Here is a 14,295-nt window from a genome sequence, read left to right on the forward strand (position 1 = left end):
AGGTTCAAGTTTTCCCGGGTCTGTGCACGCAACAAGTGGGCGGGCATAAATATGCTAATGTTTCATGTTGACGTCAACTTGAAACAGCTTAAGATTCGTTTTAAAAATGACTCGTTTTCATGACTCAGAGTCGACTCTTTCTTTAGAAAGACAATAACTTTATACACGGTGCACTTTTAGATTTAAAATTTTGCAGGATGTTTTCATTCACTTAGAGCTGTGTTACACACAGCATGAAAGGTAATTTTCAAAAATCCATAATTTTTGGATTTGGGGCACTTTAAGAATTTATTTTTTTTTGGTCCATAAAAATGGAAGTCAGTGGTCACCGAAACTGTTTCCCAACATTCTTCAAAATATCTTCTTTTGAGTTCTGCATAATACAAGATACACATAAATGATGACAGAATTTTCATTTCGGGGTAAACATAATTTGAAAACATCCTGCAGCATGACAAATCTTATTGGGGAAAACTCCACTTTTGAAATATCTGTGTTACTGTCATGCTATTGAAAAATAGTTGAGTTAGCAATGTAGCTACCTTTAGTTAGCCACAGCTTCATCTGAACAAAAAGACGAACAATATGGTACATTTTGAAACCCAGACTGGATAATACTTCCTCAGAGAGCTGAACACCTCCTGGCAAACGACCTATCAGTTTTGAGCACAAAAATAAAACTCCTGAGACTTTTCTCACAAAAGCTTCCCATCTGACTCAACAATATGCTCATTAAAATAAGCGCCACTCTGGTATTCGACCATCAGTGCGAGTGTAGTAGGTCGATATGTACCCATAAAATCTGACTCAAGAGGATTGTCAATGGATTGTATGTCACTTCCTTCTTGTCTGTCCCAAAGCTCTTAGCCCGTTTGATATGACAGGTTATTTAACCGTAATCCTCCTGCCTTGATCTATTGCCACACCACAGCATATGTGGAGCAGGCAGCAAAGCACAAATCCTCATACGGTCTGCTATCAGCGAATTGATGGCCTTGTCTAAGGGATACAGATCATTGTGCAGCGCTATAGATGGGTGAGTGAGTTCACGGCACTCTGTCAGTGTCGCTCACAGCCCGGCGGTGCCAGGCTGAGTCAGAATGGCCTGTTCTCTTTCTCTGCACACTCAGAGCCAGCTGTGAAAGGCTGCCACTCAGCCCAGTGCTTCTTCACTGTCTCTTTACTATGTCTAGGGATGGTAAACAAAGAACAAGTGAGTTAAAGGCATATTAGACTAATGAACCAGACTGGTGAGGCTGAGTTTGTATGTGGTCTAGTCTTGTGGTGAAATATCCAGGCTTATGACCAAGTTCAGCCGGTTCAGCCAGCGAGGGCTTCTCCATGAACTATCTCCATTGTGTCCTTGAGCGGGACTCTTAACCCCAGGGTGCTCCAGAGGGACTGACCCAGCAATAAATCAAAGTCCTTCTGAAAGCCAGTCAGTCCACTCAGAGACCATCTTGGAAACGCCTCCTTGCACCATTTCCAGTCATGCAAGTTCAGCAAAGATACATTTCAAAGATGATATCTATCTGTCTGTCTGTCTGTCTGTCTAACAATCTGTTTCTTCTTTCTTCGTCCATCCGTCCATCCGTCTATCTATCTATCTATCTATCTATCTATATATCTATCTGTCTGTCTGTCTGTCTGTCTAGTGATTCATCCCTTCATCCGTCCCTTCATCCATCCATCTATCTATCTATTAATTATTTTTCTGAATAAAGTGAGGAAAAACTTTCCAAAAATAAGATAAGAACACAACATAACTGGACTTTCCTCTAGATGCATATCTCTATCTTGATGACTGAGTCGTTTGTATGTGTGAAGTAGGTGAATAAAGAGCCTCTTTTCTGGATGAACTCCAAACCACAGTGTTGGTAATGAACACCTTATGTATGTCAAAAGACGCACTTGAATGAAGCCGCTTCCTGACCCTCCCCCTCCTTTCCCTTATGCAGTGCATTCGGTTGCATTTAGAGCCATTCATGTCAAATGGAGACCCCTGCACCCCACCCATGTGTCCCATGACAGCTGAATGAGCAACTTTCTGGCAAAAGTAGAGAGAAGGAAAGCATAAAATCAGTTTGACACTGGATGTTGAAAATGAAGTCATCAAAAATCTTTACATGCGTTTCAGAGCTAGACTTAGAAAATAGAAAAATAGATAGAAAATAAATAGAAAAATCCAACATAAAATATATAAATACATTTAAAACTGATTCAATGTCTCTCCCAAAGTCAAGGTAAATAATGCTTGTGAAATGATTTTTTGTGTGTGTGTGTGTGAATAGGCTTCATTAAAATTTAACTTTGCACATGTGATGTCATTGCTATCACTCATTAGGTCGGTGAAATATCTCGGTGAAAAAAAGAGGGGGCAATTGACACTGCCGGCTCAAATACCATCAAGCTGCTTTTGACCTTTGTTACCATGTGACTCAATCTGAGGAGTCAGAATAGGGTCAACCTAGGGTGAATTTTGGAGTAAGTGTAACAGAAGCTGTAATGACCATGTAACTGTGTGACCTGTTCCGCCCATGTCAGTGGCAACGGCTTTATTTAGTTTGACCCAATTCCCTACTTTGATCCCCACTGCAGCAGTAGCTTTACTACATGCGAGCTAACACCATTTAAATACTCAGCAATAGTCACTAGTTCCGATGTAAACAAACACTGAGAAAACGCATTGCATTTAATCAGTATTGTGCATCCAGACAAAACAATTTATACTAATTCTATAACTTACACAAAAGACCTTTTCTAGCATTAACAATTGTGGAATCGGATTCATTGTTTGCCTTACAAATCTATATATTCAGCAGCTAAAATGGTCACTGTCCTGACAAATACAAGCTAGCCTGGACCAAGTGACCTCATCAAAACAGGGAGACTGACAAAACTGTCTGCTTCCCCCTGAACTTCCTGTTGTGAAGCATGGACCCTAAATCCCCCTTTACCATCCAGCACCTCTTCCTGTTTTCCACATGCCTGCTGGGAGATTGTTATTGTCATCTATCACAGCTGGGCTCTGGTTGGACACGTTCCCTGAAAACACACATCCAAACACATGACACTCTCCACACATACAGTACAAAATAGGGCCTGAAACTCCTAAAAATGAGGGCATTCTTTCCTGTTGTGAGATTTTCCATTTCGCAACGCTGTTATAAAAATTTGGGCCTGGTGATTAACATAATACTAAAAAATAAATAAATAAACAATTTAATGAACCTCAAAATTAAACTTGGAATGGAAATGGAAACTAGATCTTCCATTTTGCAACCCTGTTATAATCAAACAGGAATTGTGTGCGCTCAAAAAGAACAGTACGTTTCCAGGTGTGTAGAACAAAAGGGAGATATTCACTTCTTGCATATGGAAAATAAAAACTACATTTTTGAGAGACCTTTTTTGGTTTGATTGAAAAAAAATTTCAGTGTGCGGACTAATTCAGCGACTTGTTGGACTAAAACGGCAACCCTGTTATAAAAATGTGGACCTGGTGATTAACATAATACTAATAAATAAACAATTTAATGAACCTCAAAATTAAACACATACATTTTAGAACATGAAATAATAAAATAAATAAATAATACATCTAAAAATGGGTAATAAGGTTGCAAATAAAGTTGCGGTCACATTTACCTTTTCTCTGCGAAATTTTGCAAGCAAAATCTGTTCATTTCAATAGGAATCTGTGCAATCAAGAGTTTCGCATGAGGACGATAAAGTTTACCGTGCAGAATTTGCTCGTGTTGGAGTTGGTCACGCAAATTCTTGACCCAAACAGAAAGCTGCTTGATTTTAAAGTGACTTCTGTGTGAGCTCTTGACAAATTTCAGGCACAATTACAATATTTGTAAAGATTTTTTTTTTTTAATTAATTAGCATGGAGAACTTCTTCGCCTTCATGAGAAACTCCTGATTGTGCAGATTCCTATTGAAATGAATGGATTTTGCTTGCAAAATTTCACAGAGAAATTGTAAATGTGACCACATCTTTACTTGCACCCTTTTGCATTTTTGTTGTATTATTTATACTAATATAAAAATTCATTAATAAAATAATCAGCTAATGTTACACTGAGTGTCACAACTAAATATAACTTTTTTGATATTTAAAATTAATTAATTAAAACAGTTACTGCAATGAATTAAGTATAAATTCAATGAATTAAATATAAATAAATAAAATTTTTGTCAATATAAATACATTTCTTTATGATTATATTCTATGATCTATTTGTACGATTCTTATCTTTTGGATATAAAGATAAGATCTTATTGTATATAAGTGCTGTATGGACTTCTTTCATCTCTCTTAATCACAAATGTTCATGTCTGGGAAAAGACAGAAATACAATGCTGATATTTCTGAACACTTCCTTCCCCATTAAGTGGCGACCCTGACAGATCCTCAAATAAATATTTGAAATGGTCGCATCTGGTTCTCTATCCAAAGGAAGGAGGTCAATGAGGACGTAGCCCACTTGTTTTGACACGTCGCTCGTATCTGATGATGTCAGTAACATTTGACCCTGACCAATAGCCAGCATTTCCTGCAAGCCTCAAGGCATGTGTGTCCGCTCAGATCTGTCAGTGCACACATCCTGTGCACACATCACCCAATGAAGTGGTAGTCATTCAGCACTAATCTACCATTGTTAACGTAAAAGTCTGGATAATGTTTCCCCAAAACAAAACTGGTAAGCTCTGCTGTATGTTCAAACCATGTTATTAGAAGAAGAACAAGAAGGCTTGGCCATTTCATTATATCTTAAGTGGGACAAGAGCAGCAAAACAATAAACAAGCTATATGTGATTCGCAAATGAGCTTAGCAATCAAATCAAGAGCATGAAAAGGACTTTGTTTACTCAGTTGGTTCATGTAAGGCCAATTTTTCTGACCCTTAAAAGGCTTAATCCCTATATTCTTGTTTTCCACAGGCAACAATGCTCACTGATGCGAACAATAAAGGAAATCAAGTACAGTAGTAGGCCTACATACTTTGTTGCTGGAGGGGCTTATATTGAAATGCGACACTCATAAGAAGCAAAAGAGATGCAAAGGCGTATTAATCTGCCATTATAATCCCCTACTTTGCTGTTAAAAAAACAAATGCAGAAATATGTTTGTGGACATCTGGACATAGCTGATAGTGATGCTTATACAACAAATAGTGTATAGAGAAGTTACCATTAATATATTACAATAAGAAATATTTTATTCATCATTAAGGAATGAATCCTAGCAAACGCTTGGTACAACACTAGCATCACAGTGACCATTTCCTAGCATTTGCAAGTGTGAAAAAAACCTTGCAGGAAACGAAAGCTACATGTAGGTCAGCGATATCTGATACGCAAATGAATCGTTTGAGTTGAGTCTTTAATCTCTTTGGATTTTTTTTAATCTGTCAAACTTGTTCACAAAAACTTTACTTTGCAAAAGTCTATTTATACAATTCATTATGAATCTCCACTGAGTAATGCAAGAAGAGTTCCCACGTTAATAAAAATTGTATTAGTCTGTGTTTACGGACATTTGCTGCGTGTTTTTTTTTTTTTTGGATCAAGAAATATGAAATTTGTATTGTGATAAATTCTCTTGCCTTTTTGTGTATGTGTGCTTTCAGCTGTTCCTGTATTTCTTTGTAAATTTAGAATAAATTTTAGTACGAAAGTTTTTGGTGAATCATGAGAAAAAAATCGTGAAAGCGGTCGTACACAGATTTCACGCACAAATTTGTGTGCACACATGCTTAGTGAATATGGCCCAGTGTCCTGTCAGAAAATTACCAGTACTTTTTTCTTTTTATGAACATTTTCTTCAACCATAAAACACAATATAGTGCAATGCATAATTCAAAATATGTAAAACATCTATAAAAAATCTATATGGAAAATTCCTTCATGTATTTTTTATGGACTTTTTTAGAATGTAGTGTAGCCTACTAACAACACCATACATTTTTAAGTATGGTGATTTGATGCCTATCAACCTTATTTTGCAAAGCGGAAGCTGTTTTCTTTGAAGGTGTGAGACTTCCGATTCATTAGCCACTCTAGATAAATAGCTAGAAAAATAACAAAGTACAGTAAACAATGAAAGTATTTGTACTACAAACTGTGCTTACGATTATCATAACAAATTAAAATAATATGATAAATACCAAGTTCAGTCATGAAACTCTTCCATGCTGCTGACTGGCTGTCTCGTCACCGGTTCTCCAGCAAATCTATTGCTTCTTTCATTAAAAATGGACTTTATATTCTGATGAAGCTCAGTCATGTCTCTAGCCCTCCTCCTCCCCAGCACCACCTGTCTAGATCTGCTACGGGGTTCTCTTTTACCATACAATTTTGGGGTTCAGCAGAGCATGTCTTCTTACACTTTGCTCTGCAGCACGTTTTCCTCTCTGTATTTCTTTCGGTTTAACAAAAGATTTACATTTCTTTTTACATTTATATTTACATTTATATTGCTCATTATTAAAATGTGTGTTACAAACGACTGACTGAAAATCATGTCATACTGAAATACTAGTTTGCAAAATCAAGCAGCATAACAAGCTAAAAATAACTGGAAGCGAATGACGCCGGAAGCCTCGCACAGTTACAAATAGCTGCACACGCCCTCACATTTAAAAAGAGGTGGATACACTGATTGTAAGATCCTACATGTGGGTGCTCATTGAAGTGAGCAGTCAGGCCAAAACACATGCTTGGCACATGTCTCTCATTACACACAAACAATTAAGCTGTTGTGGAATGCTTTTTATTTGCTCATCCCCAAATGTTTGAGGTCACAAGGTGGGCGAGTGCTTGTGCTTTCAGTACACGAAGCCGCCAGACCGCTGCATACCATAGCTGAGCGGCTAAGCAAAAGCGTTATTGCCACAAACATGTGCATCCAGAGCAGTTATTAGGGTGAAAGCAGCAATATTCCTATAAAAATCCAAACTATCATTACTGTCCTGACATGTCATTTTGAAATTATTTGAATAGATTGAGACAGTCATGCTGTCTTACCCCAGGGCTCTTCTGGCCTGGCACAAATGGTGCTATATTGAGAGACCTCATGTGCCCTATGATATATAGCTGCCACCTTTGGCACATAGAGGACAGATGCAGAGATAGACACAAACCCTTGAGAAAAGCCTGACCTCAGATGACTGCCTTTGGAGTTAACCTCCATCGACCATGGGAATGACTCCATGCATTGTTTAGAGAGCCATTGTGGTCTGTCAGATGTTTTCTCTAAAAAAAAAGGGTGAACTCACAGTAAATAAGTCTCATTTGTAAGTCTGCTTTGAATCAGCAATGATCAATAGGCTAGTTTTGAATCACCCAGGGCGAAGTGAAACTAAAACAAGATTGAAGTGACTTTAAACTTTGGAGGCAAATAGTTTACATTAGTGGAGGTCCTCACAATTGAGAGCAGCTTACAAGTGGTATCATTTTCTGGTCGGACATAGGGAATGTTTTAGGTGATAAAGTTGGCATGAAATAAAAATTCACCCTAAATGCATGTTATTGATCTTATTGTGAACAATTCATCAATTCTTAATCAAAATGACTTTATCTTCTGGTGACAGACTTCTCCAATCATTGTTTCCACTTAAACTCCACCCCTTTCTTAAAATCAACTACAAGCTTGCATTCAGAATCTGTCTCCATCCAATCAACCGCTGCGCTGAAACAAGACTCCACCCTAAATTTTTCTTTTTCAATAATCTGTTTCCCTCAGATGTGGAAGTTTGTTTCTGCCATGGATAAAAAAAAAGGTGATTAATTGGTAATTTATCTCACTTTTTTTCCCTCACAAACTTGCAAAGCTGAGAAGAAAATTCTGAATTGTTTAAACTCACAATTGAGAGAAAAAGGCAGAATTGTGAGCTAAAATGTTGTAATTACTTTCTATGTCTTTTATTCCTTGGTGGATAAAAAATTGAGATGTAAACTTAGAATTCATAGGAAAAAAAGTCAAACTGCAAGATGTAAACACAATTCTGAGAAAAATGATAGAATTGTGAGAAATAAACAGAATTAGGCTACTAGAAAATCTAATCTAAAAATCTCACAATTCTGCATTTTATTCCTTAGAAATGCTAGTTCATTCTAAGTTTATATAGCAATTCTGAGCAAGAAAAAGTCAGCAAGAATTTTTTTTTTTTTAAGTCAGAATTGTGAGAAAAAAGTCACAGACTACCATGTCGTAATACAGAAGAAAAGATACTTCCGTTTCATTGTGACTTTAAATTGCATGCAGATTTGAAAAAAAGAAAAATAGAGAGTAGCAAATCAACAAGTGATTTAGCAACTGTATTTCACACTTTTCATACAAGTATAGGTCCATTTTTGGCAGGTCTCGGTTATCTTTAAATTTAAGCTTTGTTTTCCTCCACATGGAGCAACAGTACAAGAAAAAAGGCTTCTTAACTTTTTAAATGCTATTTTTTTACTTTAGTAAAACTTACTGAACTTTTATTTTGTAGATAATTCAAATCAGTAATATTCTAGTTATTTATCAAACCAAGCATGTACTTTTGGCATTGTCAAATGCTAATTTTAGATCCAGCCAACTTTTATTTTGTACATACAGTAATAGTAAGATGTCAGAATGCTACAAATCACCAACCTAATAATAAGTAAAGAGTAATAATAAGGTTCACGTTGTGACATATTGTGCCAGTTGTATGTGTGACACTGCTCCAGTTGTACTGACATTTCATCCCATCGAGTTCCTAGCATGGTTTGGATGAGGCACTACAGGCTGGCGAAAACGTTTCTGTCCTGAGGTGACCCACATGATGTTATTTTCAGTCTAAACGTGTTTAGCTCTTACCCATGGAGCTCATTCTACTTGGCAGTAGAATTTCTTGCTCATTGGCAGTTTCTTCTATCCGTCCCAATAACTGAGGACCTCTGTGTCACTGCAGTAGATAAAAAGACTGCTGAATTTACCCCAAAATTTTATGCCCTACTTTGATGGTCACCATCCAATTTTTACAAATTATTGCACTAAATAGTCAGAGGAAAATACTTTTGCAAACTATGCAATGGTGCTTATGCAATGTAATTTAATCCTATCATAAGCCTTGAGCCTTGAGTAACTCCACATTCTCCACAATAATAATTGTCTCATTGAAAACAAACAGAAATTAATGTTTTATTAGAACATCACATAAGGAAATGGTCTAAGCAGATTATAAGAATCGAGTCTATGTGGTGTCAGTAAATAATTTAAAACGATATGAAATGCTACTTTAATCTGTCTTAAGTAAAGAACATTGCTCTTAAAGAGCTCAAAGTTCACTTGACTGTTGAATGAAAGTGTCACCTTGGGTAGTTTTAAGAGCATGACACAAGCAAAATGTCACATGGATCTGACAAGCATCTGAATTCTGCCCTTTCAATCTTAGCAACAACAATCATGCTCTGAAAGAACTGTCCCTAAATGCATTTCAAGATGCAAGGTGACTTTGTGCCAAATAACATTTCATAAACCTACCTAAACATGCCAAAATGAGATACAGCAATAATACAAACTTGTGATATGAGATGACCACTGAAAACAAAGATATTATAAACAAAAAATCTATTTACAACAAGAAATGATGGAAACCGCTAACAATTTTCTGGGCTAAACCCATTTAAACCAAGTGTAACATAATTTTTCATCATTCTCTAAGAAAATGTTGTAGTTCTAATTCTAAATGCAACTCTAACTCTAAATGCAATTTTGTTTTTGCTTATTTAGACTCCATTTGTGTCAAACCCATATGGCTGTCTTTCTTCTGTAAAACACAAAAGGAAATAATTTACTGAATATCAGGGCGGGTGAATTTAATACAATGGAAGCACATTGTGACTCATTTTAGCATTTAATAAGGCACCCAAGAGTGTCAGCAAACGTTTCCACAAAGCTAGCCATATAATTTCCAAGAGAAATTTACCATGAGTCACGATTTTCCAAGTAAAGTTTACCATGAGCTTGTATTGAATTCATCCAACCAGATATTCATTCAATTATCCTCTTTTGTGTTCTGCAAAAGAAAGAATGTCAGGCAGGCTTGGAGCAAGATAAAGGTGAGTAAATAATGACAGAATGTTTAACTTGCTTTAATGACAGTACAAAATTCACCTGCTAAAAAGTTGTCACTTTCTTGGAATGGAAGATGAAAGTTAAATTGAAATCTATTTACGATTTACCAAATAAAAAAATAAAATAATAAAATAAATATATATATATATATATATATAACCCAAAAGCGTATGTTGTTGCATTTTTATAAAAAAAAAACAAATGCAATGCAGTGCATTTATTGTAAAATAAAATAAAATAAAATTTCAAAGCAATGTGACTTTTTTGCACTCTTTTGTGACTTTTTGTTGTGAAGGCCATAGGGATAAATCTCGTGCCGAAAATTCATGTTCACTGTGAATGGCCTAAGAACAATTTATTAGCCACTAATATTGCTAATAAAGTTCTGTCTATTTAAGACACTGTCACTTCTTTCCTCTCCTTTGGAATCCTGAGTAGAATTTCCACACAGATCCATTCCTAGGAAAACCCTTCATCTGCTTACAAGGTTTCCACATGTTCCCTACGATGGCGTACTCCAGAGTCATGGTGCGGTTCAGTGTGAACACAGAGTCCCCTCTCACTGCAGCAGTGAACAGTGCCCCTTTGCTGTTCCCATAGTGCCTGGGTATTGACGTCCACTGTCCAGTGGTGATGTTGTAGCAGTCCATCAAACAGCGCAGGAAGTCGTCTTGGGGTCCATTGCGTATGACGTAGAGGTTGTCCCTGTGGGCCGCCATGCAGTGTCCGTAGCTCTGGTGCTTCAGAAGTGTACTCACCAGAACCCACACATCCTGGTTTGGGATGTATTCGTAGATTTCGTTAGTCTCCATTGGCTTCCACAGACACACAAAAATTCGGCTCATTGCTTTGGTGCATGCGACTCCAGCGACCGGTCGAGGTAAAGGTGCTGCAAAGCTCCACTCCTTTGTGGGAACATTATATATCTCAACCGAGGACATGGTGGTTCTTCCAGACTCTCCTCCAATGGCGTAGAGGCAACCTTCTATCCCAATTAAGGTGAAGTTGTACCGTGGCTGTCTGGGACCTGGCAGCAAACTCCAGGTGTTGGTGACAACATCATAGCAAAAGCTAGCATTGACAGGTATCTTGTCAACACCGTGCACACCTCCAACAACATAGAGTCGGTTGTCCAAAACGGTCAAACCAGCCAGAGAGGTGCTGGCCTCCACTGGCAAGGCAGTGAGGACCTTCCATTCTTCATCATCCTCATCAAGGTAACGTACTGTCCTTGTGGTGGCAAGAGGAAGCTCATCCACAGAGCATGTGGAGTGTGAACCCACAGCCACAAATCCACTAGGAACCAGAGACTCCACATGTTCAATTAGCTCCTGAGGAAGTTTCTTCAAGTCCTCTTGCAGGTCATGATACATATTGCGGATGAACTGTGCCGAACTCTCACGGAGTTCCAATAAGCCATAGGTGGCCGAGGCTTGGTACATGAGCAGGCAGTTGTCGGAGTTGAGAAGATCCTGAAGATGCCTTGCAAGAGGTTCGGCCTGGAAGAAAGCAGCACATTCAATGGCTTCCAAAATCTCCTTACCATTCAGAATAGGTCTCTCACCACTGGCCACAGCCAGCATGATTATGATGAACCCTTGAGCTTTGAGGTTCCTCACATGAATCTCTTCTTGATGGCACTCTACCATCCGATCTGTAAAGAGCCCTGAAGTATTCGCATTCTCTTAGCAGCAGAGACTTGTTTGTTTCAAAGACACTGTCTCCAACTCTTACCTTGACAGTATCCATGTCTAGCAGCCTGCTTGATCATTGGTCCTGTGCTGTTTGTTTATAAATACTCAGTCAGTAAAACACAAGACATTTAGTTTTAATGGTGAGCAATTGTCTACAAAATATCCATCAAAACTCTAACCTTACCCTGGCATTTACACTGAAATGTCCCTTGCGTGTCAGTTAACAAAACTGTCCTCCCTCCAGCTGGCACATGATGTGCTGGGGTCCGGTTTTGTTACTAAGATAGCACTGCCTATAAATAGTAGCAGTGTCTCATGACAGACATTAAACAGAAATGAGCAATGGCTTGAGTGAGGAATAACATACTTATTCATAACACTTTTAAGGTCAATGATATGAATTACACTACATCTGTGATTAATTGTGCTGATTGGTTGTTTGTTTGCTATTTGGATAAGACCACCTCTGAGCCATATACAGAGTCCAAGGAAGCAATTCATATGTCTTGTGTTGACATGCCCCGAAGGAAGAGAGGGGTGGAGTTAGCAGCAGCTCATTATCATTTAAAGAGTCATGCACCGAAATGAGTAGCTGTGAACAGATCTGTTTTTGACAAGGTAAAAAAAGGTGATGTTTTACATGACCATTGAGGAATTTTAAACAAAGTATGTTACAGACATTTCATGAAGACCCTGAAGAATCATAACAACTTGTGGAAAATGGGCATCTGATGTCCCCTTTAAATTAAAAAAAGAAACAGACAAAAGATTTAATGTAGTAAGAAGACAAACTGCGATGTAAACTAAAATTTACCAAATAAATTCCTTGATGCACATCAAAAGAGTCATGTGACTGTGCCTCAACAAGCCTTGTGACTGAAGCATTTACTCAGATGATTGGCTACTACTATACGGAGCCCCAGACATGACATGCGGGGAAAAAAATATTTATATCATGGCCATGAATTAACAATTATTCCCACAGTCAGCACAATTTAAATAAATTTTAGTAAATTAAAACATTTTGTAATTCGTTAACTCATTTTAAGCACATTGGGCCTCATTCACGAAACATTCGTAAATATAGGAGTAAATTCTGAGTAATTTGCGCGTAAAATGGACCCTCCTGAAAACTCTCCTCTGGATTCACAAATGCTTCGTACACATCAGATTTGATAGTTAAACATGTGTATGTTAATGAATTCCAGTCATTCGTAAATAGGGCGCTCGTGCACGCTCATTCACAATTAGCATAATCCCCGCCTATGAATTACAGCTACACAAATTGTGTGTCCAGGAACGCAGTGGAATATTCTGGTCTACTTTCTCGGGTTTGGCTCCAGTATATTGCATAAATGCTAAAAAGACTAATAGGCCATATGCCTAACAATAAATATTCAATAACATGTGTCCACCAAAACGTTTTTAGCCAGCTGAAAAAATGTTAGGCACTCTTCTAAAAACGGCCAGCTGGTGGTGCTTGAGAATGCTTTGGTGGCACAGCGTTTTTCCAGAGGCGCTTTGGTTGCTATGATTTGGAATATCCACGGCAGTAACGTATTACTAGTATCTCATTTTGAAGAATATTACTGAATATAAAATACAGTAACCAGCAATATTAACTTCTCTATTGTTGTTCAGTTGTTGTACAAGTAGGATGATTGGCCGGTGTAGTATTTGTCCCGCCCCTCCTCCATTGATTGGACAGCTGGGTAAAAAGTTTTACCCAAAGCTAAACAGTTATCAACTCTCAGCTACAAAAAAAACAAAAACGGACCAAACAACCTTGTAAAATATTATGATGGCAGTGCATCAAAATTCAGTGTCATCAGTTTGCTAAAAAGAACACAGAAATGTTTTACGCACCATTTACACATGGTAAGGAGCAGGGGCCTCATGTATAAAACTTTAAGTAGATTTCATGCTAAATGTGTGCGTACGCACAAAAGCTGGATTTTGCGTACGTAAAAGGGGGAACTGTTGGATTTAACTAGCACTCCTTTCTTCAGCAATTTTTCTACAATAGGTTTGATTCCCTGTATAGCTTCCTTATTGATCGGATATTGTTTGGTAACAGGAGGTGGAGTTCCTGTCAATTTGACTGGTTCTACGCCTGTCAAAAACCCGCAATCATCCTTGTCTTTAGCCCAAATTGGATGATTTTGTAAGAAAGCATACTCAGGAGTGGTTGCATTATTGGTAGAAACTTGTGCTGAGGAAATTTTTATGCTAGCAGATTCTGAGGACATGTCTAAATTTAGATGTACTTTTCTCAGTAGATCTATGCCTAGAATTGCACCTGTATTTAATGGAGCACATAGCAATTTTGTAGTCAGAGTTTTCGGGCCTAATTGTACCTCTATGGGCGGGGTTTCATACAAAACAGAATCTTCACCTATTACACCAGTTAAACAAAGTTTAGTTTTCTTGTACGTGATGTTTAAATCTTTAGCCAATTTTGTAGGAATTACTGTAATTTCTGCACCTGTA

General features: G+C 37.7%; 1 pseudogene; it reads right to left on the reverse strand.

The window, feature by feature from the left end:
* Nucleotides 1–10,504: 10,504 nt before the first annotated feature.
* LOC107661495 (kelch repeat and BTB domain-containing protein 13-like) lies at nt 10,505–11,860 on the reverse strand (annotated as a pseudogene).
* Nucleotides 11,861–14,295: the final 2,435 nt, after the last annotated feature.

The sequence above is a fragment of the Sinocyclocheilus anshuiensis genome, unplaced genomic scaffold (genome assembly GCF_001515605.1).
Source record: "Sinocyclocheilus anshuiensis isolate Anshui unplaced genomic scaffold, SAMN03320099.WGS_v1.1 scaffold491, whole genome shotgun sequence".
Lineage (NCBI taxonomy): Eukaryota > Metazoa > Chordata > Actinopteri > Cypriniformes > Cyprinidae > Sinocyclocheilus > Sinocyclocheilus anshuiensis.